This window comes from Lucilia cuprina, chromosome 3 (assembly GCF_022045245.1).
Source record: "Lucilia cuprina isolate Lc7/37 chromosome 3, ASM2204524v1, whole genome shotgun sequence".
Taxonomy (NCBI): Eukaryota; Metazoa; Arthropoda; class Insecta; order Diptera; family Calliphoridae; genus Lucilia; species Lucilia cuprina.
This window is the reverse complement of record NC_060951.1, coordinates 34,793,951-34,811,276: the sequence shown is the minus strand read 5'-3', so window position 1 is coordinate 34,811,276 and position 17,326 is coordinate 34,793,951. Positions and strand designations below refer to the sequence as shown.

Genomic DNA, 17,326 nt, shown 5'->3' with positions numbered 1-17,326 from the left:
AACTAGAACTGAACTAGAACTGAACTAGAACTGAACTAGAACTGAACTAGAACTGAACTAGAACTGAACTAGAACTGAACTAGAACTGAACTAGAACTGAACTGAATTGAACTGAATTAAGACTGAAATAGAACTAAATATCTCTTATAAAGGGTTTTTTAGCCTGTCAAGTTTTTCTCATTTTACGACAAGTGATGGTAACTCTGTTTCATTCAAAACTTACTAAAAGCAACTGAATTCTCTCCAGAGAGTTGGTAAAGAACGCATATCTAGAAACACACAAAAAAGGACTAGAGCAACAAAAAAATTAAAAATATCTACATAAAAGAAAATAATAAATAAACCGGCAAATCGACTATAGCAAAAAAATCACCCAACAGAAAAAATACTGAAACAGCTGCTTTGACGCCAACTCATACAAAAGCCCCAAAGAGAGAAGTAATACAATTTGAAGAGAAACTTTTGTAAAGGGGAAACGATATAAAAATGAAACATGTAACAATGTTCTGCGCTGTGATGGGACTAAAGTTACAAATGGGTAATTAATTTTATATGGAGTAAGAGGATAATAACTGCTTAAGTAAATATAAGATTTATAAGAATACATCTAGTAATACAAAATTTAACTCACTAACGCTTTTGCGTGTCTGACAGCTTTAAACTTTCGTATCCATTGAGGTACCTTTACAATTTAGTACTTTTTATCACCAACACTCACATTTGAAGCTTCCGTTTCCCACACTTACGATTACATTAAGGACATTTACATTTAATGTTTATGGTATGGATGTTGAGAACAAAATGGGGAACTATAATACGAAAGTGAACAACAAGAAAGATATGAAAAGAAACCAAGCAAGTTTGTTATTATGATAAAAAAACTCCTTTCCAGAGAGGGAGCATTTTATTAAGAGTAGAAAAAATAAATCACTCTCAAATATAAACAATAATTATAATGACGAAAAAAAACAACATGCACATGTTTTAATATTAAAGCACAACAACTTCACAGAAAAAAGCCGGTTTATGTAAATGAGTCCAAGAAAAAGAGACATAAATACGTTTGCTAATGCTCTCACTTTGTTAATATTGGTGAGAGTTTTATTCAACTTGATGCTGGGATGGAAAGTATAGCAATATTCGAAATTGGTAAAATAAGTGGAAATATTCTTTCGATTTTATGCTTTCCCAAATGGACTTGACCTTCCCAATTCAATGTCTCATTTATAGAAAGGTTAAGGCTCTTCAATCCTATCAGCCTTTATAAACTTGTTTAACCACAGTGTTTATTAATCACTTTAGGTCAGTTCTACTACACTTTTAGTTCTTTTCTAGTTCAGTTCTAGTTAAGTTCTAGTTCAGTTCAAGTTCAGTTCTAGTTCAGTTTTAGTTCAGTTCTAGTTCATTTCAAGTTCAGTTCCATTTAATTTCCAGTTTAGTTTTAATTCATTTCCAGTTCAGTTCCATTTTAGTTCCAGTTCAGACCAGTTCAGTTCAAGTTCTGTTCTAGTTTAGTACAGTTCTAGTTCAATTCTGGGTCAGTTCTAGTTCAGTTCGTGTTCTTCAGTTGTAGTTCAGTTTTAGTTCAGTTCTAGTTCTAGTCTAGTCTAATTCAGTTCTGTTCTAGTTCAGTTCCAGTTATGTTCTGTTCTAATTCAGTTCCAGTTTAGTTCCAGTTCAGTTTCATTTCAGTTCCAGTTCAGTTCTGTTCTAGTTGAGTTCAGTTTAATTTAGTTTTAGTTCAGTTCTAGTTTAGATCTAGTTTAGTTCTTGTTCAGTTCTAGTTGAGTTCTATTTCAGTTTTAGTTGAGTTCTAGTTCTAGTTCAGTTCTTGTTATATTACAGTTCTATTTTAGTTCTAGTTCAGTTTCAGTTAATTTCTAGTTCAGTTCCAATTCAGTTCATGTTCTGTTTTAGTTCAATTTTAGTTCTCTTCTAGTTGAGTGCTATTTCTATACTGGTTAAGGTTTAGTTCAGATCCAGCACTGAACATCCATACTATTCTTCTTATTGATTTCTTTGACTGATTGTTCCTTGGAATAGATTGGTTGTAGAAATTATGTCGTTTAATTATTTAATCGATAAGCTGAATTATCCATCTCTGATGAGATGCATTTAACGAGATATTAACTAATGTTACACGAAAGGGACTCGTTTTAATGCAAAACGATTAAATTTATTAAAATTACACACACAACATTCTGGAAAGAGTGATGAATGGGGCATGAGGGGCATAACAAACAACACAGAGCAACTAAGTCAGCAACAAGAATAACAGCAGTAACAACATTGTTGGACTTCGGGTACTACAGCTAGTAGTAGCAGTAGTAGTGCTATGCTTGCTATAATCATAGTAGTAGTACGACTCCAACTAGAAGCCAAAGCACACAACTCTCTTCTGAAATTTTTGTATGTAATTCGTTTTTTTTACAAATGTATGCGAATAAATGCATAAACATAAAAATTAATGTTTCAGTATAAGTTTTCTGCATGCAATTCATTCTCCTTATGTTTTTTACCATGATGTTCATGATGATGACTGGCTGGTTGACTAGCTGGCTGTATGCTTTTGGACATGTTGTTTAGTGTAAGTTTTGCAATGTTACAGTAAGGACGCGTTTTTTCGCTTTTGCCAATATTGTGTGTGGCAAAAATTCGTTTAACTTTAACGGCTTGTAAAGAAGAAATACATTTAAAAAAACTAAACATGTTTTTAGAGGAACATCGAAGAAAACTAAAAGATTCTTGATAAGTGAAAGAATAAAATAAATATAAAAAGGAAAAAGATTCCTCTTGTAATAAAACTAAGAAACGAAAAAGAATATATTTGAAAAAAGTTTGTAAGAAACGAAAACTGTTGCAAAAAAAACCGGTTAATTAAAAAAGACTTAAACATAAAATAGTGTAGAAGTATAAAAGGAGAATTTTAAGAAAATAAAAAAAAATAAATTCCAAATAAAAACAAAAAAATAAGAAAGCAAGAATTTACAAAAAAAAAAAAAAAAAATAAATAAATAAAAAATTAAAAACAAAATATTGTATATGTGAATAAAATTTAAATAATTATTAAATTACATTCTACTTCCTATTCTCCAAAGGAAAATTTAAGTTTAAATAAAAGTCAGGCTCTGAATTGCTAACATTGCTGTTAACTTGTCCTGTAAAATTTTTATCATCTAAATAATATTTCATAAAAATAGTGCAAAAAAATATATATATATTTATTTAAAACAAACTCCAACCTACACCAGCAGCTGTAATTTGAAATAGAAATAAAATAAGGCAAGTGTCATAATTTACACTCTCCAACATGAGTAAAATTCCCCCTAAACCAAAAATTATGCATTTTAAGCATTTTTTTTTTTGGTTTGGTTAATACCGCCGGAAACCACCAAAAACAGTATATAAACGAATTTACAACTTTGTCTAGTCACAACACAAAAATTTTTGTTATTTGTGTTGTTTTTAAAGGATTTTTGTTATTTGTTTGTCGTAACTACAGGGCATGTTAAATTTGGGGGAAATATTTGTGACGCCAGCGAACAAAGAAGGAAAATATAAAAATATATATTATGTATGAACGTATTTCTTTCGGCACAACAAATTTTATATAAAAAATTTTTTACTTTTTCGAATGACGTGTGAAAACTAAGAAATTTAGACTGTAAAGTACCCTTAAGGAAATTCCTGGAGAAATTTGTCTAGAAAATTAAAAACTTTCACATAAAATAAAAAATTGTTTACTTCAGTTCTAGTTCAGTACTAGTTCAGTTCTAGTTCAGTTCTAGTTCAGTTCTAGTTCAGTTCTAGTTCAGTTCTAGTTCAGTTCTAGTTCAGTTCTAGTTCAGTTCTAGTTCAGTTCTAGTTCAGTTCTAGTTCAGTTCTAGTTCAGTTCTAGTTCAGTTCTAGTTCATTTCTAGTTCATTTCTAGTTCAGTTCTAGTTCAGTTCTAGTTCAGTTCTAGTTCAATTCTAGTTCAGTACTGGTTCAGTACTAGTTCAGTACTAGTTCAGTTCTAGTTCAGTTCTAGTTCAGTTCTAGTTCAGTGTTAGTTCAGTACAGTAACTATGAAATCATTCCTTAGCTCAGCCCATAGTGCAACAATTGACCAGTTTAACAATTGAAAAACAATGGCATTATAAGAAAACTCTTCAATATATTGCTGCTGATGATGCTGTTGTTGCTCTAACAACTAAAATTCTTTATTGGTCAGGCTTTCGAAAAAAAAAGAAAAACAATTTCAAACTTTGAATTTCTTCTTTTACTCGGCAACAACTTTTACAAAAACTAACAACGACTCTCAAACTCGCCAGACTCCCTAACCATCCATTACAAGTATTAATATTGGTTCTACATCTTCGCTTTTAGCTCACCAGAAAAAAAAATACATAAACTTTATCCTTTTTAGCCATGACCAGTAGTAGTACAAGCAGCACAATCTACTTTTAGTCTTATTTAATCTACATACACAACAGCAGAAAAAACAACTAGCATGTAGCCCAGCAAATATATGTTCAAACTTTAATGGATAGTTATTTTAGATTAAATCTTGTCTCACATTAAGATTTGTGTTTGCTGGGTTACTTGATTAACTCTGAATAGATTTACAGATGGATTTGGTTAAATGTACCAAGAAAAAGTGTGTATTTTGGCTAAAAGTCAAATATCACAAATGAATTTGTTAAAAAAGAGAACTTTTGAGTTGATTGTATATTTTGCTTTGAAAATTTATATTTTTTTTTGTATTCAGGCTGTCATTATTAAGTAAGTTTTTAACTAAATATGGTTATAATCGGTTTTTTCTTGCTCTGACACATAAACATTTATAAATATCTTAATTTTTTGCTTTTATTTAAAATTCTTCTTAAACCGTTATATCAAGTTAATGTGTACTTCACCTAAAGCTTATTATATTTATTATTTGTATTGTTTTTCGTTTAAGTTTTTCTTTTCGAAAAAAAACTCTTTACATTTTGGTTCAAAATGTTGAATACAAGTTTTATTTTTTATTATTATTCTTGGGTCCATGTTGCTTTTACAAGTCAAGTTTTTGTATTTTTTATTAATTTATTTATTGCTGTTCTTTTTGTTTTTGTATGTTTTTCTTTGTTGATCTGAACATGCTGGAAAATGGCAAAAATCTGTATAGGAATTACTTAAAAAGAGACTAAAACATTTATAATGTATTTTTGTTGATTATGATGTGGATTCGTAATATCAATTTATTTGTTTGTTGTTTGGTATATGTATTCGTTTGAAGTTTTTAGTTGAGGTTACCAAATTAGTTAAACATCTGTAGAATCTCCTAACATAGAACTTCAAGTTCAGTTTTAGTTTACTTCTTGTCCAGTTCTAGTTGAGTTCTAGTTTTGTTCTATTTCAGTTCTAGTTTAGTTCTAGTTCAGTTCTTGTTCAGTTCTAGTACAGTTTTAGTTCAGTGCTAGTTCAGTTCTAGTTCAGTTCTAGTTCAGTTCTTGTTCAGTTCTAGTTTAGTTCTAGTTCAGTTCTAGTTCAGTTCTAGTTCAGTTCTAGTTCAGTTCTAGTTCAGTTCTAGTTCAGTCCTAGTTCAGTTCTAGTTCAGTTCTAGTTCAGTCCTAGTTCAGTTCTAGTTCAGTTCTAGTTCAGCTTTAGTTCAGCTTTAGATAATTTCCAATTCAGTTTTAATAGTTCAGTTTTCAGTTCTTAATTTTAAATTTATTGAATCCTAGCTTTTTTCTAAAGAAAATTATTTAAAAAAAAGATTAGAGATATATTTCCAAAAAAAAAACTTTCTCAAAAAGTTTTTTCTATTGAAAAACTGAAATATTGCTTCAATTACAAAGAAGTGAACGGAAAAGGCAAGGAATATGAAAACATATGGTTGTTGCTTAATTAAGGTGTTTGAAAACTGTTTTCTGTCTGCACATATTTCCAAATATTTTAAAATATTTTGTTTCTAGTCAAAATTGTTGCAGCCTCTATTGCACCATAAAATATGCTTTGTTATTTTAAATCATTCAGAACTTTTTCATTTAGTCACTTTTTTGTATAACCCCTGAAAAATAATTTAATTTCCCCATTTAATTCTTTTTATTCTTAGTTTTTGTGAAAAGGTTGTGTTCATACAAAATGTACAAGTTTTGCGTAAAAAATTCAGTGGTTGAGTAAGGAGTCATATCGTTTTTTTTTCATAAACACTGTTATAATAACTGTCATCAGTATTTTGTAGTCTATGGTCAACCAACATCTGTCTGGTTTCTCGTTTTTTTTTTGGACATATTATTTTATTTTTCCTCAGTTCAAGGGATTATTTTACATCTCAATTTACAGATTTTTTTATTCATGACTTGTGTCTGTACTTGTCCTTGTGTAAATAATGAAAATAGTATTACAGTTCTCTGTTGACTAGTGTTTGGTATTTGTGTTTTCTTGTAAATGAAATTAATTATGACGAGGGTTTAAATATTAACCTTGACTCATTTATTAATATTTTTAACAGGAGTAAAAAAATGTGTGAACAACTTTGTTCGGAGAGACGACTGGAATCTAATTTCCTGTACTTTTCATTATTGTTCATTTAAAAATGCAAGAATTTAATGCTGGGAAGAAAAGTAGAGATCCAGTTCAGTTCTAGTTCAATTTTAGTTCAGTTCTAGTTTAGTTATAGTTCAGTTCTAGTTTAGTTCTAGTTCAGTTTTAGTTCAGTTCTAGTTTAGTTCTAGTTTTGTTCAGTTCTAGTTCAGTTCTAGTTCAGTTCTAGTTCAGTTCTAGTTCAGTTCTAGTTCAGTTTTAGTTCAGTTCTAGTTCAGTTCTAGTTCAGTTCTAGTTCAGTTCTAGTTCAGTTCTAGTTCAGTTCTAGTTCAGTTCTAGTTCAGTTCTAGTTCAGTTCTAGTTCAGTTCTAGTTCAGTTCTAGTTCAGTTCTAGTTCAGTTCTAGTTCTAGTTCAGTTCTAGTTTAGTTCTAGTTCAGTTCTGTTTAAGTTATAGTTCAGTCCTTATTAGTTATTATTAACTGACTTTTCTACCAATAAAACAAGACTTGGTCACCTTAATTCTAAAACTGACCTCATGATATTACAAATAACAACAACATTACGATGGGAGTATAAATGCTCTTTTTTGGCTTAATGCCTAAACCTTTTAATACAGTTTACAATTTTCTGTAAGCTTTAACAAAAATCTAAAGAAGAAATATTATACAACAACAATGTTTGGTTTTTTTTGTTTAGCAATTTTTAGGATCTCTTTGTGATTTTCTCAACTGAATGGACAACCAACCAGCCGACCGACTTACAGACAGACCAAACAAACGGCCGTACAAACCAAACAACCAACAATAATTCCACAACAAACTCTATATTTGATGAAGATGAGACATTTGTTTGAGTGTATGTGTGTCCGTTCATCGTTTTGCAGTATTTATTTCTTCAATTCGCTTTTAGAAGGTTTGCTATTCTTTCTCCCCTCTAGTTTTAGAGCAGGATTTTCTACAGTGTGTTGTTGTATTAAAATGCATTTTCCAAACAACTAACAACAACAGCAGCAGCAATTGCAAGAGAAAAACTTTTAAAAAATCAACGTAAATTTTTTTGGTGTAATGAATTTTTATCGTTCTTTCAAGTCTAAAGTTTTGTGTATTTTTTTTTTTATTTGTTGTTATGTTTTTGTTTTGTATTTTTCTTATTGTTGTTTTATTTGTAAAAGGTGTTGTTGGTTCTGTTGTCTGTTATTTTCTGCTGTATGTTTTGAGTGAGTTTTGGAGAATTTTTACCTTATGTTTGATGGTATTTGAGAAGCACAGTGGTGTATTTGAAAGGATTATTTCATGATTTTAAGACAGAGAAAGTGGCATGAGTTGGTGATAATAAGATAATTATTTGTTTAGTTTCTCGATGACAATTTACGCGAAGTTCTTTTGATCTGACGAAAGGAATCCCGAAGTCTTCGAACCTTCAATTCTAGAGTGCATAATCCGAAATTATAAATTTTTGAAGATGTATTTGGTTAGAATTTCATGAGTGATTGTTATTCTCATTGAATTCCATGGAAATTAAAGAGGAATGTACGAATTTGAGAGTTCTCTTCACGACATTTTAAGGACTATTACTTATTGCCGCAAATCTCAAAAATATATCGGAGACAGTTAAACCTTGATAACGAGAAGATCATACCCGATTGTTAAAACAGCAGTCTAACGAAATTGTTATTAGATGCCCACGACTAGAGAGAAACTATTGTGATTCTATTAGATTTATAGATTCCATCATATCAGTGTTAAATGGGGTCTCTATGATGGTTGGATGACCTCGATGATCCTGTATCATTTCGTACAGCTATTACTAGGTTTCTAATTCCAAATCAATTATTGGTCTAGAATTTCATGAGCGATAATTTGTTATTCTCATTGAATTTTATGGAAACCAACGAGGAATGCACGAATACGAGAGTTCTCTTCACGATATTTTAAGAACCATCACTTATTGCCCAGGACTAGAAAGCTTGCTCAGGTGTTTGTGATAACAACAACTATTGCGATTCTATTAAATTTATAGACTCCATTACATCAGTATTAAATGGAGTTTCAATAATAGTTGGATGACATCGATGATCCTGACGAAATATCACACTATCATACCGATTCCCAAGCATTCATTCTCAAACCTTCTCCACTGTTTACAAATTAAAATCCAATAACAACGCACAATTCCAATTCTCCAGACAAACGAAGACGAAGTTGGTAACTTCAGCTAAATGGGGAGTTTACTGTTATAAATCTGGATGAAAAGGAACTGATCAAGTTCCGATTCATATATGTATACGATCGCAAAAATTTCGTTGGTTCTACACTATGTGAATGCCAAGTACTGATCTGTTCCGACAAGCCGTCAATGAGAGCATCACGACTCTAGAAAGGCTATGAAACATGGAACATATCACATCGAGATATGATATTTGGTTGGTCCTATACTAGGAGAAAGCCAAATACTGATCTGTCCCAACAAGACGTCAATCAGACCCACGAGGCTTTAGAAACTATCCCACCAAGAGATGAGCAGTTCCGATGCCTGAGAAGGATTTTCCAGGCAGACGCTGTCTTAAATCTGGATCTATGAAAACGTACTGATAAAGCTCCGATTCATATAGGCATACGATCGAATTGATTCGTCCTATACTTTAAGAAAGCCAAGTACTGATCTGTCTCGACAACCCGTCAAACAGATACTCAAGGCTCTAGAAAACCTAACAAACCTGCAAATACTTGGTACTGATCTGTCCCAACAAGCCCCAAAGCTTGAGAAAAGCTATGAAACTTGGAACATATCCTATCGAGAGATGAACAGTTCCAGTGTCTAAAAATTTAAAAGAGATTTTCCAGGCAGTCACTGCCTTAAATCTTGCTCAGGAGCTGAAAACTGTGATTTCAAAAGAGATGCTGCTTTGGAAGAATGCTATTTTTCAGAAGACTGCCAAAGTGATGATACAAAATAAAGATACCGAAAGGGAATATGTGGTTCAGGAGCTAAAAAATTTAATTTCAAATGAGTGTTGAGCAAGCAGTTAAGAAAATTAAGGTGTCGACTGTATCGGAGGACTTATTGTTTGGCTTGAGTACGAAAATAAGAAAGGTAGAAGCTTGAAATCAAGGATTTCCAACTTCTAAAACAAACTAAATAAAATCTTCAATTCCTAATCATGGAAGTCAATTCTATTGGATTCCTGAAAAAAAAACTTAATTTTTGGTTTCCAGGATCTGAAACACTGTGCAACATTTGATTCTTGTTTAAGTTTATTTTATTATATATATTTTTTTTGGTTTAAAACGTTGCAATATGTCGTGCTGGCTGACTGGCTAACTGACTTGCATGCATCTTTTACCTTTTTGTCTGTTCGCTCTTCTCTCGTTAGTAGCTTGGTTGGTTATACTATCACAACAAACCGGTCTTTCAAAAGCTGGCTAAAAGAGAAGAAAAAAAACTTAACGTCATTTGGAAGTTTTAGTTTTTAAACATATTGTTGTTGTTCTTTTTCATTAGTTGTTGTTGTTTTTTGGGGCTTGTAAGTACCTTCATTTTTGTTTTGTTGTTTTGCTTCTGATTTCTTGTGTTTTTTTCTCTTTTTTTTGGACGTAATGTTCCATAATTCTATCGTTTATATTGGCTGCCATTGTCAGTGTCATTTGATATTGTCCTTTGGGAATTTTATTAAAGTGTCTAAACATTAAAGTTAAAAGTTGTAATTTTTTTGGCACACAACTATTTCTTTTTCTTTCGAGTTTAACGAGGCAACAACAAGAGTTTGATAAGGTAAAATGAAAGTGCCCTATAGGAAATTGAAGACACCTATTGTAGCATCTCTAGTTTTCTCTAAAACTTCAAATTTTATCAATTCTTAACATTATAGGTTTCAGGATTGATATGAGAACATTATTAATATAATCTGTTCATTTCTTAGGAGTATCTCAGATCTTTTTCAATACTTCCATGGAGTAAATTCTACTTCTTTTTCGCTTCTTTGGAAGTTCTGTTTTGCTAGGTTGTCTTCTCAAAATTATCCACAATTACCATGTCATGGCTTGAACTTCTATCAATTCTTAACATTATAGTTTGACAGGCTAGTCCTTGACTTCCTGAGAATCTCAGACGATCTTGTTACTCGTTTTTCCTTCTAACTGACTTAGCGTTAGTTTCTTTTCGAAGCTTAGTACTATTTCCTACCGGAATTTTTTTCAAAGTTTTTGAATTTTTTTACATTTTCTTTGATTCTTTCATTCCTGCTTTGACATTTGGAATCTTGTTTATACTCTTACAACTCGATGATGATTAAATGAGAGTATAAGTTTGTGAAAATGTTTAGTTTTAGCTTTTTGCGAACAAAAACACCTTGTTAAAAGTGCAAGAAAAATGGTCAATAAAACAGAAATGTACAATAAAAATTGTTTTTTTTTTCATTTGATTTTTATGGTTTCTATCTTGTTTTTTTTTAACCAAAACTATTTGTTAAAGACTATTTTATTAGATCATTTTTCTAAGTTAGTTTAAAGAAATGTTTAAGGAGAAACAATTCCATTAAAGCAGAATTATTTGGAAGAAATCATTGAAAGTTAAGAGAAAAAATCTTGAAATCGTTTAATTGGTTTAAAATCAGTTCAAACTTCTTTTAGTTTTATTAGAATGATATTATTTAGATTTCTTGAATATGGTCCTTCGGTTGTTTAAACCAAAAATCTCTTTCAAAACTCTCAACTACTCAACTCTCTTCTTACATGTCATAAGCCGCATATCTAAATAAATGGTCCTTTGAACCATAAAACATTGTAACTATAATCATTTAAAGCCCAATGTTTATGGAAAAAAATTAAAGCAGAATTTGTTAAGATTATTGAAAATTACGGGAAAAACTCGAAAATGGTCATTGGGTTGTGTTTAACAGAGATCTCATCCAAAACTCTCAGCTGTCTTTAATACCTTACTCAGGGCTCGACATGCTTTAACTTATATTCTTAAAACTCTCATCCAAGTTTAAATATCCTCCACCTGAATAAAATGCTCTTAAAGTTATTAGAATAGAGTAATTTTGATTGTTTTAAATATGGTCCTTCGGTAAAGCAAACCAAACAGCGCATACTTAACTCTAAGTGGTCCTTCGAACCATAAAACTTTGTAACTCTAATCATTTAAGGCCAAATATTTATGGATAAAAAATTGCACTTGAAAATTTTTAAAGCAAAATTAGTTTAGATTATTGACAATTACGAGAAAATGGTTCTTCGGTTGTGTTAATCAGAAAGGTTAGCCAAAACTATCAACTCCTTCGAACCATAAAACTTTGTAACTCTAATAATTTAAAGCCCAATGTTTATGGAAAAAAAATAAAGCAGAATTTGTTAAGATTATTGAAAATTACGAGAAAAACTCGAAATGGTCATTCGGCTGTGTTAAACAGAAATCTCATCCAAAACTCTCAGCTGCCTATAATGCCTTACTCAGGGCTCGACGTGCTTTTGCTTATATTCTTCAAACTCTCATCCAAGTTTAAATATCCTCTACGTCAATAAAATGCTCTTTAAGATATCAGAATAGAGTTATTTTGATTGTTTTAATTATGGTCCTTCGGTTAAGCAAACCACACAGCGCATACTTAACTCTAAGTGGTCCTTCGAACCAAAAAACTTTGTAACTCTAATCATTTAAAGCCAAATATTTATGGATAAAAAATTGTACTTGAAAATTTTTAAAGCAAAATTAGTTTAGATTATTGACAATTACGAGAAAATGGTTCTTCGGTTGTGTCAAACAGAAATCTCAGCAAAAACTCTCAACTATTTTCAATACCTTTCTCAGGGCTCAACGTGTTTTAGCTTATATTCTCTCATCTGCGTGTATGTATCCTTTGCCTGAATTGAATGCTCCTAAAGTTTTTAGAATGGAGTTATTTCTATTGTTTAAAAATGGTCCTTCGGTTGCGCAAACCCAAAAGCGCATACACAACTCTCAGCCAACTTTTATTGTTCACTTAGTAGTTCTTCGTGTATCAGCTTATGCTTCTCAAACTACTATTTCATTAAATTTCATTACCTGTATCAGTTACTTCTTTGCATAAACCAAATGCTCTAAGAACCATTGTTTAAATATGGTCCTTCGGTTGTTCAAACCAAAAAGCGCATACTTTACTCTCAGCTACTCTTATTGTTCACTTAGTAGTTCTATGTGTCTCAGCTTATGCTTCTATGTTTAATACTCCTTTATCGCTATCTGATACTCTTAGTTTGTATACTATTTAATCTCCTTACTTGTCACAAGTCGTATATCTAATTAAATGGTCCTACGAGCCATAAAACTTTGTCAACGTTTACCTTAGATTTATCAGTATTTAATGGGGTCTCCATCGAATGTCCTGACGGCTTTCTATCACAACGATTCTCAAGCATGCAGCCTAAAATTCTCCTCTCTGGATTAAAAATTAAAATTGCAAAACCTATTTTCACTTAGTAGCTCTCCGTGTCTCTGCTTATGCTTCTCAAACTCCTATCTAAGTTAAATATCCTTTATTTGTGTCAAACTAAGTGTTTTTATATAGTTTAATCTCCTTACTTCTCATAAACCGCATGTCAAATTCAATGGTCCTACGAACTATAAAACTTTGTTCATATTTTCATTAAAAACGTTTTTACAAAAATGTCCTTTGCTTTAAATCACAATTTAATACATTAATAAAGCAAACATAGTCTGTATTAAACCAAATTTCTTTTTCCTAATCCTTTTACACTTTATCTTAAACTTTCCTTTGTAACTCTAATCATTTAAAGCCTACCATAACCTTATTATTCTCTCATACTTTTGTAAAAGAAACGTTTTGGTAAATCTTATTAAAAATTAATAATTCACACACACACATCTTTTCACACAGGATACCACCCATTAACCCAAATATTTATTGACTTGTTATAATACACCGATTAAAATTAATTTATTTTTGTTTATAACTACTTATATAAATTAATTTATTCACTTTATTTCTTTGTTATACATATATCAGCAAATTATTTCATAGACAACTGACTCACTCTCACAATCTGTGTTGTATATAAGTGTCTGTGTGTGTGTGTGTGTGTTCAATAACAGAATTAAAATTGAAATTTAATCAAGTGTAAAATTTACATAGTAGCTTATGTAAAACTTCCATCATCTAGCTGCCACATTTTGTGAGAGTTTGTTTATCTTAAATAAAATTAAATGTTGCTAATGAAGCGGAATTTGACCTAAAAAAATTATTGAATTTTTTTTGAATAAGTTTTAATGGTAAATTAATTATTTAAAATTGACATGATTTTAGGTTCAGTAGGTATAAGAGTATAGCAGTGATACAAGCCGATGCAAAATCATCGGTGGCGGCTCAACCATTTTGGATCGGCGGTGGCGGTTTATTATAGAAAATATCGACGGCAGCTAAATTGTCGGCTAAATTTAACTTTTTCCTTAGAAATTGACCTATAAGCGTTTATTAAATAGAAAATTCTCTGCATAATAGTCTGTTATATATAAACTTCTCTCTATATAAGTTTTTTTTCTGCAGAAAATGGAAATTATTATAGTAGTTTTCACTATTTTAATAGTAGCTTAATATTGTGTGGCAACTCTTTTCAATTTGCCATATGAATTTAAATTATTTTCTGAAATAAATAAGCGATGCCAATATTTTTCAGTGGATATGTTTAAGCTGGCTTAGCTTTTGAGCCGTAAGAAGTTGGCGGCGGCGCGGATTGCAAAATTTTACCGGCGGCCATCTGCCTCCGATTTGAGTCGTTTCGGCTTGTATCACTCGAGTGTAGTGCTTGATGGAGACAAAATTCTTTAGACAAAAACCGGATGATATACGTCTGATGCTATAATTTTTTTTAAGTTCGTGATCCTGTGTCCTTTCAAAAGGATTTCAAAGTTTTAAAAAGTACATCTTTAAAAAAATATTTTAAAATACTTCTAAGATCGATATTTTTCGGAGTTTGTATTGAAATACGGAGTTTAAGATCATCTTAAACTCCGAATTTCAATACACAAAGCTAGTAATCGAAGTTTAAGAGAATATTCGGAGTTTTAACTGATAGATAAAATAATGATAGTTAATGTCGGAGTCGGAGTTTAATAAGATGATCTGAGTTAAAGCCAAAGTTGTCTGGTTTAAAATGGTATCCAGAGCAAGACTTCAGAGTTAAAGATTGTGGTCGATGTTTGTTAGAGTTGAGGGCTTATAAGTTGACATACAAAATTAAAGCTGTTTGTCAGAGATTACAAAATAAAAAATTTTAGACGTTATTATAATAATTATAGTTAAATGGTCTTATTCATAAACTTTTACCAAAGGTTTATAAATTAAATTTTGATACAAAGTTTGTTCTATAAACCTTTGATAAATGTTTATGAATAAGCCAGTTAGATGACAGTCGCAGTTTAATAAAACATTTTTAGTTTTATATAATAGCCGGAGCAAAAAAAAAAAAAAAATTAAAAAAATCGAAAAACAAGTAAAATTTACTCCATTGAACTACTGAAAAAGACCTAAAGAAGTGATTTAACACAGATTTGTTATAGGATGTATGTTCTTTATATTTGATTCCAAATTCGCTACATTTAAAGTTATTCTTAGGAAGTAATTGTGATGTTCTTTTTTTTTGGAAGTTATAAGGATGTGAAATTGTTTCATTATAGAATACAACTTTAATAATATTAACATAAATAAATAAATTACATGCATTGGAAGTAAATTAACACCACTTCCACAGAAGGTAAAGAAATTCACTTAGTGCAACTTTTAAAATGGTGATAAATGTAATTTTTTGGAAGTACTTCGTTTTATTTTTACTATATCAGAGATTATGTTTATATTCCAAGTTTAAGAAAGTAGTCGGAATTTTGATACGATATTTGGAGTTTAATATAGTTGAGAGAGTTTAAGATAGTAGTTAACGTTTAAGGCTAATAAAAGATTAAGAGTTTAAGCTGATCGTCGTAATTTTAAAGATAAAACGTAAGTTTAAGATAATTGTCAGAAGATAGCCTGTTTTTTAAGGTATTTGGAGTTTGACTTGAATTGTTAGTTCGAGTTGGTGATTTAGATCGGCCGTCACAGAATTCCATTCCGATCTAAAGTGGAATTATAACTTATAAATAAATCGATGAAAACTTACACAAATAATAACTTTAAACTATTGTCAATTTCACGTTGAAAATGTGAAGTGATTTCATTCTGAAAAAGTTCTCGTTTTTAATTTTTGAAGAAGAATATTAGTAAAGATAATTCCACTTTTGATCGGAATGGAACTCTGTGGCAGGCCTGTAAAAAGAAGTAGTAGAAAATGCTGATAGTGGATCGATGATCGGAGTTCAAACTGTTGCTTCAGATAGGTAATAATAAGGGTTTAGGAAAGAAATTTGAAATACTTTTTCGGCGATGTGTAATACAAAATTATCACTCCTTTTTGCTTATAGTTTTCGAGAAAAACCGACTTTTATGTTTTTACAAATTTCTTGGTTTTTGCTGTATCTCTTAAAAAGATCGAGACGGACTTTTATGTTTTCACTCAATTTGCTATCTTTTAAAGTTTTCGAGAACAATGGATTTTTATGTTTTCACTTAAAATATCGCTTTTTGGTGAAAAAAAAATGATCACATATTTTGCACGTGCGGTATCTCTTATAGTGTTCGAAAAAAATGGACGTAGGATGTAAAAGTGATCGAAAAAAAGATTTTATGTTTTCACTCAATCTGCTATCTTTTATAGTTTTCGATAAAAATGAAATTTTATGTTTACATACATGTTTACATATTTTACTCGTTTTTGCTGAATCTCTTATAGTTTTCGAGAAAAAGGGACTTTTATATTTTCACTAAAAATATTGGTTTTTGGTATGAAATAAAAGTGTTCACAGATTTCGCTTGTTTTTACTATATCCCTTTTAATTTTCATGAAAAACGCACTTTTATGTTTTCACTGAAAATATCGGTTTTTTTTTTGTAGATAATAAAAGTGATCACAGATTTCACTTGTTTTTGCCATATTTCTTCTAGTTTTCGAAAAAATGAACTTCTATATTTTCACTCAAAATATGGGTTTAAATATGGGTAGGAAATAAAAGTGATCACAGATTTCGCTTGTTTTTGCTGTTTTCGAGAAAAAATGACTTTTGTGTTTTCACTTACAATAACGGTTTTTGGTGGGAAGTAAAAGTGATCACAGGTTTCGCTTGTTTGGTTAGAGTTTTCGAGAAAAGCGGACTTTTATGTTTTCACTTCAAATATCGTTGTTATTATGAAATAAAAGTGATCACAGGTTTCGCTTGATTTTGCTGTATGTATCGGTTTTTGGTAGGAAATAAAAGTGATCACAGTTCCGCTTGTTTTTGCTGTATCTCTTATAGTTTTCGAAAAATATGACCTTTTGCATTTTCACTTAAAATTTTTTGGTAGGAAATAAAAGTGATCACATATTTCTCGAACAAAATTCTGAGTTAATAAGAGTAGTTTGATTGTGAGTTGGTAGTTTTAGTTTATGATAGTCGTCAAAGTTTCTAAACTTTAGTATTCGGAGTTTAGGATGGTAGTCAAAGTTTATAATAGTCATCGGAGTATCAAGTATTTCAGTTGAAGTTAATGTTTAAGGTAATATTAGGCGTTTTGGGTGGATGTTTGAGTAAAGGTGATTATTGGAGTTAATACGCAAGATTTTGGAGTCAGTCAAAGTTTAAGATGTTGTACGAATTTAAAGCTGGTGCTCGAAGTGAGAGTTTAGTCTGACATCGAAATATTAAACGAATTTAAGCGCTTTTCGCGTGCATTATTGATAACACTATTAC

At 30.7% G+C, this 17,326-nt stretch overlaps 2 long non-coding RNA genes across 2 annotated transcripts in view; both read left to right on the top strand.

Annotated features, from left to right (window-relative positions):
- LOC124418699 overlaps positions 1-17,326 on the top strand; it is a 164,884-nt gene that overhangs the window by 52,693 nt on the left and 94,865 nt on the right. The window lies entirely within an intron of this gene.
- Positions 1,993-3,282, top strand: LOC124418700. The gene is made up of 2 exons (XR_006940164.1): positions 1,993-2,409; positions 2,477-3,282. It is a non-coding gene; the product is annotated as an uncharacterized LOC124418700 (long non-coding RNA).